The sequence below is a fragment of the Triturus cristatus genome, chromosome 7 (genome assembly GCF_964204655.1).
Source record: "Triturus cristatus chromosome 7, aTriCri1.1, whole genome shotgun sequence".
Lineage (NCBI taxonomy): Eukaryota > Metazoa > Chordata > Amphibia > Caudata > Salamandridae > Triturus > Triturus cristatus.
Window position 1 is genome coordinate 1,717,653,435 of NC_140590.1, and position 17,089 is coordinate 1,717,670,523.

At 47.7% G+C, this 17,089-nt stretch overlaps 1 protein-coding gene across 2 annotated transcripts in view; it reads left to right on the forward strand.

Annotated features, from left to right (window-relative positions):
* The window catches only part of LOC146812872 (alpha-2-macroglobulin-like protein 1), a 315,529-nt gene that overhangs the window by 103,696 nt on the left and 194,744 nt on the right, over window positions 1–17,089 (forward strand). The window lies entirely within an intron of this gene.

Genomic DNA, 17,089 nt, shown 5'->3' on the forward strand with positions numbered 1-17,089 from the left:
AGGCTTTACACCCCTTCCCGGGATCTACGTTCGGCCAATCTTGGCTTTATATGTACCTCCAGACATAGACGGGCCAGATGGGGTGGTCGCTCATTAGCCAGTTGTGCAATCCAATTATGGAACAATCTACCAGTGGCCTTGCGACTTCAACAGAATCTTCCCTCTTTCAGGAAAGCCTTGAAGTTCCGGTTGTTCAATCTCCACTAGCTATCACCCCTCCACTCCGACTCCGTCAACGTTCACACACTCCAGCGCCTTATGGCATTCGAGTGCTTAAAAAGCTTCTTTATACTTATGTTCCAAAATGATATGTATGTGTCTTTAATATACATATTAGGGCAAGAGATTATCTAAGATAGTCATAAAAATAACATTTGTACTTATAATAAACATATTATTTTTAAATATATTTTCACAAAGTCTAGTGCGTGCATCGTGAGCACAGAGAACCAGGTCAGCAGAGCTGCTGTAGAGCCAGAGAAACCAGGTCAGCAGAGCCGTTGTAGAGCCAAAGAACCAGGTCAGCAGAGCTGCTCTAGAGCCTAAGAAGCAGGTCAGCAGAGCTGCTCTAGAACCAGAGACCCAGGTCAGCAAAGCTGCTCTAGAGCCAAAAACCCAGGTCAGCATAGCTGCTCTAGAGGCCGAGAACCAGGTCAGCAGAGCTGCTGTAGAGCCAGAGAAGCCAGGTCAGCAGAGCTGCTTTAGAGGGGGAGAACCAGGTCAGCAGAACTGCTTTAGAGCCAGAGAACCAGGTCAGCAGAGCTGCTCTAGAGCCAGAGAACCAGGTCAGCAGAGCTGCTTTAGAGCCATAGAACCAGGTCAGCAGAGCTGCTCTAGAAGCAGAGAACCAGGTCAGCAGAACTGCTTTAGAGCCAGAGAACCGGGTCAGCAGAGCTGCTTTAGAGCCAGAGAACCAGTTCAGCAGAGCTGCTCTAGAGCCAGAGAACCAAGAAGCAGAGCTGATTTAGAGCCATGGAACCAGGTCAGCAGAGCTTCTTTAGAGCCAGAGAACCAGGTCAGCAGAGCTGCTCTAGAGCCAGAGAACCAGGTCAGCAGAGCTGCTCTAGAGCCAGAGAACCAGGTCAGCAGAGCTGCTCTAGAGGCAGAGAACCAGGTCAGCAGAGCTGCTCTAGAGCCAGAGAACCAGGTCAGCAGAGCTGATTTAGAGGGAGAGAACCAGGTCAGCAGAGCTGCTCTAGAGCCGGAGAACCAGGTCAGCAGAGCTGCTCTAGAGCCAGAGACCCAGGTGAGCAGAGCTGCTTTAGAGCCAGAGACCCAGGTCAGCAGAGCTGCTCTAGAGGCCGAGAACCAGGTCAGCAGAGCTGCTGTAGAGCCAGAGAAACCAGGTCAGCAGAGCTACTCTAGAGCCAGAGAACCAGGTCAGCAGAGCTGCTGTAGAGCCAGAGAAACCAGGTCAGTAGAGCTGCTTTAGAGCGAGAGAACCAGGTCAGCAGAGCTGCTTTAGAATGAGAGAACCAGGTCCGCAGGTCTGCTTTAGAACCAAGGGACCAGGTCAGCACAGCTGCTCTAGAGCCATAGAACCAGGTCAGCAGAACTGCTTTAGAGCCATAAAACCAGGTCAGCAGAGCTGCTTTAGAGCCAAAGAACCAGGTCAGCAGAGCTGTTGTAGAGCCAGGGAACCAAGTCAGCAGAGCTGCTTTAGAGCCATAGAACCAGGTCAGCAGAGCTGCTTTAGAGCCAGAGAACCAGGTCAGCAGAGCTGTTCTAGAGCCAGAGAACCAGGTCAACAGAGCCGCTGTAGAGCCAGAGAAACCAGATCAGTGGAGCTGCTTTGGAGAGAGAGAACCAGGTCAGCAGAGCTACTCCAGAGGGAGAGAACCAGGTCAGCAGAGCTGCTCTAGAGCCAGAGAACCATGTCAGCAGAACTGCTTTAGAGCCATAGAACCGCGTCAGCAGAGCTGCTTTAGAGCCAGAGAACCAGGTCAGCAGAGCTGTTGTAGAGCCAGAGAACCAGATCAGCGGAGCTGCTCTGTAGCCTAAGAACTAGGTCAGCAGAGCTGCTCTAGAGCCAGAGAACCAGGTCAGCAGACCTGCTGTAGAGCCAGAGAAACCAGGTCAGCAGAGCTGCTTTAGAGGGAGAGAACACGGTCAGCAGAGCTGCTTTAGAGCCAGAGAACCAGCTCAGCAGAGCCGCTCTAGCTGACACTGACTAACTGACACTGACAGATTGACACTGACTGACACTGATTCACTGACACTGACACTGACTGACACTGATTGACTGACACTGACTGACTGACAATGACTGACACTGATTGACTGACACTGACTGACTGACACTGACCGACTGACTGACAGACTGACTGACACTGATTGACTGACACTGACTGACTGACACTGACTGACACTGACCCTGATTGACTGACACTGACTGACTGACTGACAGTGACTGACTGACTGACACTGACTGACACTGACACTGACTGACTCTGACTGACTGACTGACACTGACTGACACTGACTGACTACTCTCTACTACTCACTCTCTACTACTCTCTCTCTACTACTCACTCTACTACTCACTCTCTACTACTCTCTACTTCTCACTCTCTACTACTCTACTACTCTCTACTACTCACTCTCTAGTGCTCTCTACTACTCTCTACTACTCACTTTCTACTATTCACTCTCTACTACTCTCTACTACTCTCTCTCTACTACTCACTGACTACTACTCACTCGCTACTACTCTCTACTACTCGCACTCTACTACTCACTCTCTACTACTCTCTACTACTCACTACTACTCTCTACTATTACTCTCTACTACTCACTCTCTACTACTCACTCTAATACTCTCTACTACTCACTCCACTACTCTCTACAACTCACTCTCTACTACTCTACTACTCACTCTCTACTACTCACTTTCTACTACTCACTCTACTACTCACTCTCTACTACTCACTCTCTACTACTCTCTACTACTCACTCTCTACTACTCTCTACTACTCTCTCTCTACTACTCACTCTCTACTACTCACTCTACTGCTCTCTACAACTCACTCTCTACTACTCACTCTCTACTATTCACTCTCTACTACTCGCTTTCTACTACTCGCTCTCTACTACTCTCTACTACTCACTCTCTACTAATCACTCTCTACTACTCCCTACAACTCACTCTCTACTACTCACTCTCTACTACTCACTCTCTACTAATCTCTACTACTCACTCTATTACTCTCTATTACTCTTTACCACTCACTCTCTATTACTCTACTACTCACTCTCTGCTACTCTCTCTACTACTCACTCACTACTACTCGCTCTCTACTACTCTCTACTTCTCACTCTCCACTACTCACTCTCTACTACTCGCTCTCAACTACTCTCTACTACTAACTCTATTACTCACTCTCTACTACTCTACTACTCTCTACTACTCTCTCTACTTCTCAATCTCTACTACTCACTATCTACTACTTGCTCTCTACTAATCGCTCTCTCTCTACTACTCTCTACTACTCACTCTCTACTACACACTCTCTACTACTCCACTACTCTCTACTACTCACTCTCTAATACTCTCTACCACTCACTCTCTACTACTCTACTACTCACTCTACTACTCTCTACTACTCACTTTCTACTACTCACTCTACTACTCTCTACTACTCAGTCTCTACTACTCACTCTCTACTACTCACTCTCTACTATTCACTCTCTACTACTCACTCTCTACTACTCACTCTCTACTACTCTCTCTCTACTACTCACTCTCTACTACTCACTCTACTACTCTCTACTACTCACTCTCTAATACTCACTCTCTACTATTCACTCTCTACTAATCACTCTCTACTACTCGCTCTATACTAATAGCTCTCTACTACTCCCTACTACTCACTCTCTACTACTCTCTACTACTCTCTCTACTACTCACTCTCTACTACTCTCTACTACTCACTCTACTACTCTCTATTACTCTTTACCACTCACTCTCTACTACTCACTCTCTACTTCTCACTCTCTACTACTCTACTACTCTCTACTACTCACTCTCTAGTGCTCTCTACTACTCTCTACTACTCACTTTCTACTATTCACTCTCTACTACTCTCTACTACTCTCTCTCTACTACTCACTTGCTACTACTCACTCGCTACTACTCTCTACTACTCGCACTCTACTACTCACTCTCTACTACTCTCTACTACTCACTACTACTCTCTACTATTACTCTCTACTACTCACTCTCTACTACTCACTCTAATACTCTCTACTACTCACTCCACTACTCTCTACAACTCACTCTCTACTACTCTACTACTCACTCTCTACTACTCACTTTCTACTACTCACTCTACTACTCACTCTCTACTACTCACTCTCTACTACTCTCTACTACTCACTCTCTACTACTCTCTACTACTCTCTCTCTACTACTCACTCTCTACTACTCACTCTACTGCTCTCTACTACTCACTCTCTACTACTCACTCTCTACTATTCACTCTCTACTATTCACTCTCTACTACTCGCTCTCTACTACTCGCTCTCTACTACTCTCTACTACTCACTCTCTACTACTCACTCTCTACTACTCACTCTCTACTACTCCCTACAACTCACTCTCTACTACTCACTCTCTACTACTCTACTACTCTCTACTACTCACTCTCTACTGCTCTCTACTACTCACTCTATTACTCTCTATTACTCTTTACCACTCACTCTCTATTACTCTACTACTCACTCTCTGCTACTCTCTCTACTTCTCACTCACTACTACTCGCTCTCTACTACTCTATACTTCTCACTCTCCACTACTCACTCTCTACTACTCGCTCTCAACTACTCTCTACTACTAACTCTATTACTCACTCTCTACTACTCTTTACTACTCTCTCTACTTCTCAATCTCTACTACTCACTATCTACTACTTGCTCTCTACTAATCGCTCTCTCTCTACTACTCTCTACTACTCACTCTCTACTACACACTCTCTACTACTCCACTACTCTCTACTACTCACTCTCTAATACTCTCTACCACTCACTCTCTACTACTCTACTACTCACTCTACTACTCTCTACTACTCTCTCTACTACTCACTTTCTACTACTCACTCTACTACTCTCTACTACTCAGTCTCTATTACTCACTCTCTACTACTCACTCTCTACTATTCACTCTCTACTACTCACTCTCTACTACTCTCTCTCTACTACTCACTCTCTACTACTCACTCTACTACTCTCTACTACTCACTCTCTAATACTCACTCTCTACTATTCACTCTCTACTAATCACTCTCTACTACTCGCTCTATACTAATAGCTCTCTACTACTTCCTACTACTCACTCTCTACTACTCTCTACTACTCTCTCTACTACTCACTCTCTACTACTCTCTACTACTCACTCTACTACTCTCTATTACTCTTTACCACTCACTCTCTACTACTCACTCTCTACTACTCACTCTACTACTCTCTACTTCTCACTCTCTACTACTCTATACTACTCACTCTCTACATTCACTCTCTACTACTCACTCTCTACTACTCTACTTCTCACTCTCCACCACTCACTCTCTACTACTCGCTCTCAACTACTCTCTACTACTCACTCTATTACTCACTCTCTACTACTCTCTACTTCTCACTCTCTACTACTCTCTCTACTACACACTCTCTACTACTCTCTACTACTCACTATCTACTACACACTCTCTACTACTTGCTCTCTACTACTCTCTACTACTCACTCTACTACTCTCTAATACTCACTCTACAACTCACTCTCTACTACTCTCTACTACTCACTCTACTACTCACTCTCTACTACTCTCTACTACTCTCTACTCTACTACTCACTCTCTACTACTCACTGTCTACTACTCTCTCTCTACTACTCACTCTCTACTACTCACTCTCTACTACTCTCTACTACTCACTCTCTACTACTCTCTCTACTACTACTCTCTACTAATCTCTACTACTCCCTCTCTACTACTCACTCTACTAATCACTCTCTACTACTCCCTCTCTACTACTCTCTACTACTCACTCTCTACTACTCTCTCTCTACTACTCTCTACTACTCACTCTACTACTCTCTCTCTGCTACTCACTCTCTACTACTAACTCTCTACTACTATCTACTACTCACTCTCTACTACTCTTTACTACTCTCTACCACTCACTCTACTACTCACTCTCTACTACTCTCTGCTACTCACTCTCTACTACTCTCTACTACTCACTATCTACTACTCACTCTACTACTCTCTACTACTCACTGTCTGCTACTCTCTCTACTACTCTCTACTACGCTCTACTACTCTCTACTCTCTATTACTCACTCTCCACTCTCTACCTCTCTACCTCACTCTACCTCTCTCTCTACTACTCTCCATCTCTCTACCTCTACCTCTCCACCTCTACCTCTACACCTCTCTCTACCTCTCTTTACACGCACACATATGCACATATATATGCATATATATGCATATGCATTTATATATATATATGTATGTGTATATTTATTTATTTTTATTTATTTATTTATGGGTTTATATCACGCTAGAATCGACTCTTTTTTTTTTTTTTTAAGTTTCAAAAATCTTTATTGACAATATAGGAGAAACATAAGGCAGTTGCCCGCCGTACAGTATACAAAGGCCGCGGGCATCCAAGCGGGCGGGTCCCCGTAAGAGCAATAACACAGCCATTCAGCCGACATCCCGGAGGACCGGCGGCATCGTGAACACCCAGCCCATGACAAATGAGCGACCTCGCGCCTGTCAGCGTACCGCCGCTGCGCCACTTCTGGCCCACGCCATAGTCTGCATATGACTCCGGCCGTCGTAGACCGTCGGCCGGCATCAGCGAAATCAACCACACACTCCATAACTCCCACCAAAACCCCAACTCCCTACTCTGCCTCCCCCCCCTCGCGCGCACATCGTCTTGTCTGGTCAGGCGACCTTGTCTAAGTGTATCAGCTACCACTGCAGCCCAAGCCAGCCAGGCGCAGCACTCCACCACTATCAGACCGTCCGCCTCACTGCCCCGCACCACTACTCTCCTAGGGCTCCCACTCCCCGGATCTCCCGGGGTAAACCGAAGGCCCCCCGCCCGCTCCCCGGACAATCGACCCCTCCAATTCACCATACCGCACCACACAACCACACCTTCACCCTGGGAGCGTGTCAGAAGCAGCTGCGCACTCCTCAGGAGCACGCGTATCTATGATCTCCCCCCGCGAGTCCCCTTCATCAGTTGGGCCCAGAGCTGCAGAGGTGAGGTACGTTTTGTATAATTCCCAGAAATTCTTAGGGCGACTCCTCAGCGGCAGTAATTCACTGTAAATCTCAGCCTGTGTGCTGCAGTACAGCATGTCCCTCGCCCACCGTTTCATGGTGGGGAGGGGCCCTCTCATCCAACAAAGTGCGACAACTCGTCTAGCAATAAGCAATGCCATGTCAACCAAGCGTCGCTGAGCCACCGTAAGAGGCCTTGAGTACCCCAGCAACGCCAGAGCGGGGTCGGGGGGAATCTCAGTGCCCAAGATCCGGCTTAACTCAGCAAAGACCTCCGTCCAGAACTTCGCCATTCCCGGGCAGAGCCAGGCCATATGCATAAAGTCGGCCACAGGATAGTGGCAGCGCTCACACTCCGCTGACGGCCTGAGCCCATACCTATGCAGCCGTTCCGGGGTATAGTACACCCTCTGTAGGAACTTAAAATGCACCAACCTGTGCCGGCCGTTGAGCGAAATCTTCTTGGTGCTAGCACAGCAATATCTCCACATCTCGTCCGTGAGTTCCAGTTGTAGGTCCTCTTGCCAGGCTAGCCGCGCCACATCATACTGACGCGCCAAGTGCCTGTCTCCTATTCTTTTAAGATTCGAGATCAATTTTGGCGGGGCTACCGTTTTGATTACATAGGTAAGTTCCGGAACCACCGGGGGCTCCACCATGCCCGGACTCAGCGCAGCCGATAGAGCTCGACGGACCCTGTGGAACTGAAAACGCTGCAGGAGCGTGGGGGTGGACTGAGCCAGCTCAAGCTGGTCCCAAGTTCTGGCAACCCCATCCAAAAATAAATCTTCCATCCGCACGATGCCCAACGCCTTCAACGCCTGAATCACTCCCCTCTCCCGCAGCGGCGGGAGCCAAGTTGCCCATTCCACCGGTAGCAGAGGTGAGTACAGCAATGTACAGCCATGCGCCCTCCTCAACTCCTGCCACGCATGCGTCGTGGCCGTGAGGGAGTCCAGGCTCCCGACCGAGCGGCCCGCCGGCTGGAAGACGACCGCAGGCAATGGGAGCGAGTCCGCAAATAGACGTTCCAGAATAACATGAGGGACATCCGCGCTGGCATGTATCCACGTGTGAAGGTGCGCTGCCTGCGCGACCCTGTAATATCTTTCCATGTCCGGAGCACCCAGCCCCCCCATGTCATACGGAAGGGTTAACACCTTCCACTGTACTCTAGGCTGTTTGCCCCCCCACGCCAATGTGATCAGGGTGTGAGTCAGCTGCTTAAAAAAGGCTTTAGATAGCACTATGGGTATGTTGGTAAAGAGGAACAAGAATCTCGGTAAGACGACCATCTTCATGATGGCTATTCTGCCCAGCAGCGACAACGGCAGTCGATTCCACGACTCAACATCGTCTACCAATTTAGCGTAGGCTACGCCATAGTTTTCTCTGAGAAGCACCTCAGGGTCTTTGTGTATCTGTATCCCTAAGTATCTGACCGAGTCTGTAGTCCATTGCAGTGGGAATTCCATCGGGAATTGGGTCGTTACCGGCGTCAGCGGGAACGCCAGCGACTTGTTCCAATTCACTCGAAGGCCAGACAGCTCTCCGAACCTAACCACTTCGCGCAAGACTGACGAAAGGTTCTCCTCCGGGTCGCGGACATAAAGCAGCGTATCATCTGCGTAGGCAGAGATACCTAACTGGTATGTAGGGAAATTAATGCCCTCGTATCGGTGATATTCCCTGATCGCGCAAGCCAATGGTTCCGCCACCAGGGCATAAAGGAGCGGGGAGAGGGGGCAGCCTTGCCTTGTCCCTCTGCCGATCCCAAAGGCCTCTGTTACCTGATCGCCCATGCGGAGCCTGGCTGTAGGCTGGTAGTATAGTGCTCCAAGCATCTGCAGGAAGGGCTCACCCAAGCCTATCTTGCGCAGCACACGGACCATAAAGGGCCACTCCACCGAGTCGAAGGCTTTTTCCATATCGAGGAAAATGGCCAAGGCCTTGGTGTCCGGACGCACATGTTGCATTGTCCCCAGGACTGTGCGGATGTTATACGTAAGGTTCCTGGCCGGTATAAATCCAGCCTGCTCCGGCGCCACCAGCTCCGGCACCAGCAATGCCAAGCGCGTGGCTAGCACCTTGGCATATAATTTCACATCCACATTTAGGAGCCAGAGCGGCCGGTACGACCCGCACTCGTTAGGGGGCCTCCCTGGCTTCAGGATGGTAACTAGCAGTGCCTCACGCATAGTGTCCGGCATGTAGCCCTCCTGGCATATGGTATCGAACAAGGTGATCAGATGAGGGAGGAGCTTATCTTTGAAGGCCTTATAGAAGGCCACAGTCAGCCCATCAGCCCCAGGGGCGCTGCCCGCCCGCATGCCCTCTAGTGCCTCCAAGATCTCGTCCTGCTGAATGGGGAGCAACAGAAATTCCCTCTGGGAGTCGGACAAGAAGGGCATTTTGATGTAACTGAGGTAATCCTCAATTTCCTCCTCCATATGGGTAGACCTGGCTGCGTATAGCCCCGCGTAGTAGTTCTTAAACTCGGCGTTAATCGCCCCCGCCTCGGAGACCACCGTACCATCCCCAGTAATCAACTCGTCGATAACCAGGGGTTTCCTGCTGTTTCTCAGTATTCTAGCTAGCAGCGCTCCCGGGCGCTCGCTCTCCCCGTATGCGCGGGCCGTGGCGTATTTGCCCATATGCCTTACCTCCCTGTCCGCCTCCTCATGGTATTCCGAGATTAGCGCTTGAATCTGGGCCTCCACCTCTGTATCGACAGACGACTGTCGTCTCTCCTCCAGTTGCACCAGCTGGGCCTCTATCGCCTTAAGCCTCCCCCGTATAGATCTGAGAACACCAGAATGCTTGGCCATGGCCATGCCTCTGATGTATGCTTTGAACGAGTCCCAGATCGTGTGGAAACTTTGAACCGAGCCCAAATTGGTGGCGAAGAAGGTCTCTATGTCCTCCGCCAGTTCACCCCGGAAAACCTCATCTAGTAGCGAATACGGCGGAAACCTCCATGTGAATGGAGGGATACGTTTAACCGGGGTGTCCAATACGAGGAGCAGCGGGGAGTGATCTGAAAGCGTACGCGGGAGGACCTCGCAACTCCTAACCAACTCAAATATCGACTGCGACGCTAGCCAATAATCTATTCTGGTGTGGACATCGTGGTAAGCAGAGTAGTGCGTATACCCCCCTCTACCCGGGTGCCCTTGCCTCCAGACGTCCACCAAGTCTAGTCTGGTGAGCTCCGCCTGCATAAGTGATGCCGCTGCCGCCGGGCGACGCGTCGGGCCGGAGGAGCGATCCAAAGCTGGGTCAAACGTAAAGTTAAAGTCACCCCCCCACACCATGCGGGCACCCGCGTAGCGGCGACAGCTGACGGCCAACGCTGCATAGAATTCGGGGTTGTCGTAGTTGGGACCGTACACGTTTACTACTATGAGGTCATGACCTTTCCCAGCGCATCTGGCAATCAGATATCGCCCGTCCGAGTACGCCTCGAGCACTGTCAACACCAACCTGGAACGGGGACTCACCCAGGTAATCACCCCTCTGGGGTGCGAGGTAAAGCCAGCCGCCACGCCGGTGCCCGCCAAGCCCCTCGCATTCAGTATATGACTCGCTAGTGGGAGGTGCGTCTCCTGCAAGAGCGCCAGATCTATATGATGTCTATTCAAATAACTCAGCACTTTCCTCAATTTGCGAAAGTCATTCAGTCCCCTAACATTCCATGTCAGCGCCCTTAGGGAAGCATTGTCTTTGTCGCCAGTCAGATCCCTAGGGTCTCCCATTGCAGGTACTCCGCGCTTCAGCAAGCTCATCCCAATCGATCCAGTGAGACGCGTCCCTCATCAATAACCGCAAGACACACCCATCCAAAAACAACGCCAAGAAACAGTCCGCCTGCCATTGCACAGCGCGCGCAATCCCCCAAACCCCAACTCCAACCCGCCCACCCACCCACAGCCGACCTCCCCAACCTGGCCAGACAGTTCCCAAAAAACACCCTCCCCCTCCCCCAAAACAAGCACTCCACTAGGCCTGGGCAAAAATTTCGTTCCGTTCGCGGAAATTGCGATAATTTGACATTTTTGCGTTCCGCGGAGAGCGCGAAAATGTCAAAAATTCCGGTTTCCGCAGCTTGGCGATAATTTGTTTCTTGCTCGCGCTGTAAAATGATACATTCTCGCGCGCGCGCGATCGCCTTACCTGAATCCCTGCGTTCGCCGACAAGTTTTCTTGATCCGGTCGCGTTCTCCATGAGATGTTGTATTGTTTTTAGCCATTTGCGCTGTCTCGCGACAGTTCGCGCCCGCAGTGACGTCATGCGTCGCGCGATCACGTCTTTCTTCTCGCGATCATGCACCGCGAGAACAACTCAAAACAAGATGGCCGCGCCCGCAAGCAGCCACATGGGTAAGTTGGCGACCCGCAACCATGCAGAAAATCGCGCGAACATGCCGGAAAAAAACTTCCGCATCTTCGCGATATTTCTGCTTGTTTGCGATAATTTTAAACATTCTCGCGATAATTTGCGAAGGTTAATTCCGCAAATTCCGCCCACCCCTACACTCCACGCAAACATCCCGCCAATCACACCCCACCTCATCCTACTAGACAACTGCGCTGGGGCCAAGGTCGCCAGGCGTTTCGAAAGTCGCAATCAGGCAACAGGTCAGCCCTAAGCGCTCCCCCGCCGCCCCGCCCTCAGGAAACCCAGCTGCTTGGTGAGCTACTTCCCAATCACTCTCCCAGATGTCAGTGGACCCCCCACCGTCTTCACCCAACGACAGTTCTCAGTAGTCACCCCTCCCGCTCAGGCCCAAGTAGGACTCCATCCATTTCACGCCCAACATGAGGGACAGCCGGCAGCCTGCCCCCTCCCAGCGTCTAGTCCCCAATAGATCAGTGACCTGTGCAATTTATGAAAACATCATCGTTCTGATGGCAATAACAAAAGAGTCATCAGGAGGTGTGCCCCGCAGCACTTAAGTGTCTGTTCTTCAAACGGCAAGTAGAGAGCCGGACACGGGCATCTCTGGACATCATACCACCCACAAGCGGCATGCGAGGCCAAGCAAGCCATTTGCGAACCGCGTCAGGCCCTCCATCCGCACCTAGTCCTTCCGCTTCCGCCGACTACAGGCCGAGGACTGAGGCCCAGCTCCGCGCGCCGATCTCCACCACCCTCGCACGCTCCTGTCGTCTTCTCCGAGGGCAGCCGGGCTCAGCTTCTTCGGTCGCCAGTACCCGTAGGGGTTCCCACAGTCTCAGCGCCGTGTAGCTCAGCAGCAGAGGATAATTAGACGGATTTTGTGAGGAACGAGGCAGGGAGCGCCGCGCTCACACGTCCGCCATCTACGCCGGCAAGCTCCGCCCACGCTAGAATCGACTCTTGCATAAGAGTATCTCTGCGCACAGAAAAGAAATAGAGAGAGAAAAGTTGGCAGCTACAGGAGACGGAAGGAAACAGCTCAGCACAATGCAGCATATAGAAATAAAACGGTGGATGAATTACTAAAATAGAAATGTTTTGAGTTTTTTCCTAAAAACCAAGAGTTCAGAACATTGCCTTAGCTCAAGAGGAAGTTTATTCCATAGAGTCGGGCCTGCCACAGACAAGGCTTTCCCACCTTGTCTGCTCCTCTTGATGGTCGGTACTTTAAGTCGAAGTTGGCTACTGGACCTAAGAAGCCGAGTGGGATTATAGGGAGTGAATTTATCTTTCCAATAGGAAGGTCCAGAGCCATGTATGGTTCTATGGATAAGACAGCATGTCTTAAACGTAATCCTTTTACAAACTGGGAGCCAGTATATATATGTATATATATGTATGTCTATATATGTATATAGACATACATATATATAATCTGCATATCTATATAAATACAAATATAAATGCATGCATACATATACATATACATATATGCGTACATATGCATGTTATGTACATGAAAGTTTGAAAAACATTAATACAAGCAAAGCTAAAAAGCCACCTAATTACAAACAGAATTTCTTTAACTTAAACGAGGGCGAGACCTATTGCATTTTCAATGCTTGTTTACTTGGTTCCATCAAGAAGGCTTTCAGATGTATCACACATTTGCCATAAATTCTGAATGGTAGCGCTCTAGTTGCTCATTAGATCACTGTAGTAAAGCTACTGCTCACCAGGGAAGTCTGCTGCTGGTATTCAAAGTGCATGTTTCAGTCTGCATGTCAGAGTTTTTTAATGAAATAGAAGAGGATTTCAGAAGTCAAAATGTGCCCTAATTTTTCTTTCTGCAGCATTAATCATAATTTTTATGGCAAAATGAACCCCCTCATTTTGTTCCTTTGCAAATTAAATGTTTTAAGTGTTACCACTTTATTCCAATCAAGATGGCTTCAGGTGTGTCATACTTTTGTCATAAGTAAGACTGTTAGCAGTCTAGTTGTTATTTAGAACACTCTGGGACATTTTGTCATTGAGCTATACTTGGGCTACATCTTGGTGATATGTGTGCTACATTTGGGCTCTTTTGTCTCTGGTGGCCATCTTGGGAGACTTATTTGTTATGAAGTTTCCTAATTTCCTTATTTACTACAGTCTCCTCAGTAGGACATACTTTCAGTTTTTTACTTTGATTCCATCAAGAAGGCATTCAGCTGTGTCACACATTTGCCATAAATTCGGAATGTTAGCACTCTAGTTGCTTATTAGATCACTGTAGTAAAGCTATTGCACACCAGGGAAGTCTGCTGCTGGTATTGAAAGTGCATGTTTCAGTCTGCATGTCAGATTTTTTTTATGAAATAGAAGAGGATTTGAGAAGTCAATCTAAATGTGCCCTAATTTATCTTTTTTCAGCACTAATCATAATTTCTATGGCAAAATGTACCCCCTCATTGTGTTCCTTTTAAATTAAACTACTGACTCTCTACTACTCACTCGCTACTACTCTCTACTACTCACTCTCTACTACTCTCTACTACTACTCTCTACTACTCACTCTCTACTACTCTCTACTACTCACTCTACTACTCTCTACTACTCTCTACCACTCACTCTCTACTACTCTACTACTCACTCTCTACTACTCTCTACTACTACTCTCTACTACTCACTCTCTACTACTCTCTACTACTCACTCTACTACTCTCTACTACTCTCTACCACTCACTCTCTACTACTCTACTACTCACTCTCTACTACTCTCTACTACTCTCTCTCTACTACTCCCGCTGTACTACTCTCTACTACTCTCTCTCTACTACTCACTCTCTACTACTCACGCTCCACTACTCACTCTCTACTACTCACTCTCTACTACTCACTCTCTACTACTCACTCTCTACTACTCTCTACTACTCTCTCTACTACTCACTCTCTACTACTCACTCTGCTACTCTACTACTCTCTACTACTCTCTCTACTACTCACTCTCTACTACTCACTCTACTACACTCTACTACTCTCTACCACTCACTCTCTACTACTCTACTACTCACTCTCTACTACTCTCTCTCTACTACTCACTCTCTACTACTCACTCTACTACTCACTCTACTACTCTCTACTACTCACTCTCTACTACTCTCTCTACTACTCACTCTATACTACTCTCTACTACTCACTCTCTACTACTCGCTCTCTACTACTCTCTACTACTCACTCTCCACTACTCAGTCTCTACTACTTTACTACTCTCTTCTCTCTCTACTACTCACTCTCTACTACTCTCTCAACTACTCACTATCTATTACTCTCTACTACTCACTCTCTACTACTCTATACTTCTTGCTTTCTACTACTCACTCTCTACCACTCACTCTACTACTCACTCTCTACTACACCCTACTACTCACTCTACTACTCACTCTCTACTACTCTCTAATACTCAGTCTCCCCTACTCCACTACCCTCTACTACTCACTCTCTACTACTCCCTACTACTCTCTCTCTACTACTCACTCTCTACTACTCCCTACTACTCACTCTCTACTACTGACTCTCCACTACTCCACTACCCTCTACTACTCACTCTCTACTACTCACTCTCTACTACTCCCTACTACTCTCTCTCTACTACTCACTCTCTACTACTCACTCTCTACTACTCACTCTCTACTACTCACTCTCTACTACTCACTCTCTACTACTCACTCTCTACTACTCCCTACTACTCACTCTCTACTACTCACTCTCCACTACTCCCTACCACTCTCTCTCTACTAGTCTCTCACTCTCCTACTACTCTCTACTACTCACAACTACTCACTCTACTACTCTCTCTACTACTCTCTCTCTACTACTCACTCTCTACTACTCTCTCTCTACTACTCAAAGTCAAAGTATGCTTTATTCGAAGTTCATTCATAAAAGCAGAAAAACGAAAACAATATAAAACAAATACATACAACGATTTAAAATAGATTTAAATTTCAGTCGATGACATCAAGATACAAAGCACACTTCTTGAGGTTTTTCTGACTCGTTTACTGGGCCTGTATATACGTACTATTCTATTTACAGTGGCATGTTTTAAGAAATATTAAAATTTATGAATAAGAAAAATTTAAAAATAACATCCATAATAAAAATGCAGAAAAAGATGACATAACAGAGAATAGTCAAATGGCTAGCAATCTCTGTTTAATCAAGAGAATAGTCAATGACTAGCAATCTCTTTCTAATCGACCACGCCCATCCTAAATACTTTGCGGTTGCTACTGAAATCCATGTCAAAGTACTGGTGCATATAATACGAAGAGCCACAATGCTACTGGATGTCCCCAGGTTTTTACACATTGGGGACAACCAGATACGCCTTGGCACCGCATAAGAGCTACAAGAAAATAAAAAATGACCAATAGTTTCTTTAGTAATACCACAGGCAGGGCAGCTATCACACGATCCGCCTGCCCATTTGACTGTCAATGTTTTGAGGGGAAGTGCACCTGCTCTAAGTTGGAAGAGAAGCTTCCTTTCTCCAGGCCTAGTTATAATGTCCCAATAGGGTTCTAAACAGGGATACATCTTAGCCTTCAAAAATTCAGCAGTCATAGAACCAGCACTGGAGCTGCTCCAGTGTCGGGAAGCTACCATCTCCCAGTAAGTGTCCTTTAAAATGCTTTTAGATGGGAAGAGTGCTCTCGCAGGGTCTTCCCAAAGTGAGCACATACCAAGCTCGGTCAGGGATATCTTTAGTGATTTTAACCATCCAATTTTGTGGTATACATCAGATCTTATAATGTCTAAAAAGCCCTCTGCGTAGTGATGAAGCACAGGAGTAGTCCATAACCTACGCCAGTACATAATCGGGCGAATCTTTACCAAATCTGAAACTGCTCTTCTACCCAAATCATATTTTAGGGGCAACAATGGGGTGCTTTTGGGGACACCAGTTATAGCCCTGAGAAATTTATTCTCCGAGGATTGGAGTGCAGCCACCTTCTCAAAGCCCCAGAGCTCAGCACCATAAAGCGCAGAGCCTAGAGCCTTTGCTTCATAGACCTGTAAAGCAGGTTTAACAGGTTTGGTTAAAGATTTTCTGTGCTCTGTACAGATAGCACCAGACAATTGCCTATGTCTAAGTGTAGCAATATCAATATGATACCGCCAGCTCTTCTCGCTAGATATGTGTATACCTAAATATGTAAAGGTATTCACTACCTCTAGCGGGCGGTTATTCAAAGTGATTTTAGATTTAAAACTACGATGGGGGTTAAAAATCATAAGTTTAGTTTTGGCTGTGTTAACCTCTAAGCCATACTCCCCACAGAATTGATCAAAAATAGACAAGGCGCGCTGCAAACCGCTAGGGGTTTTAGATAAGATGAGCGTGTCATCT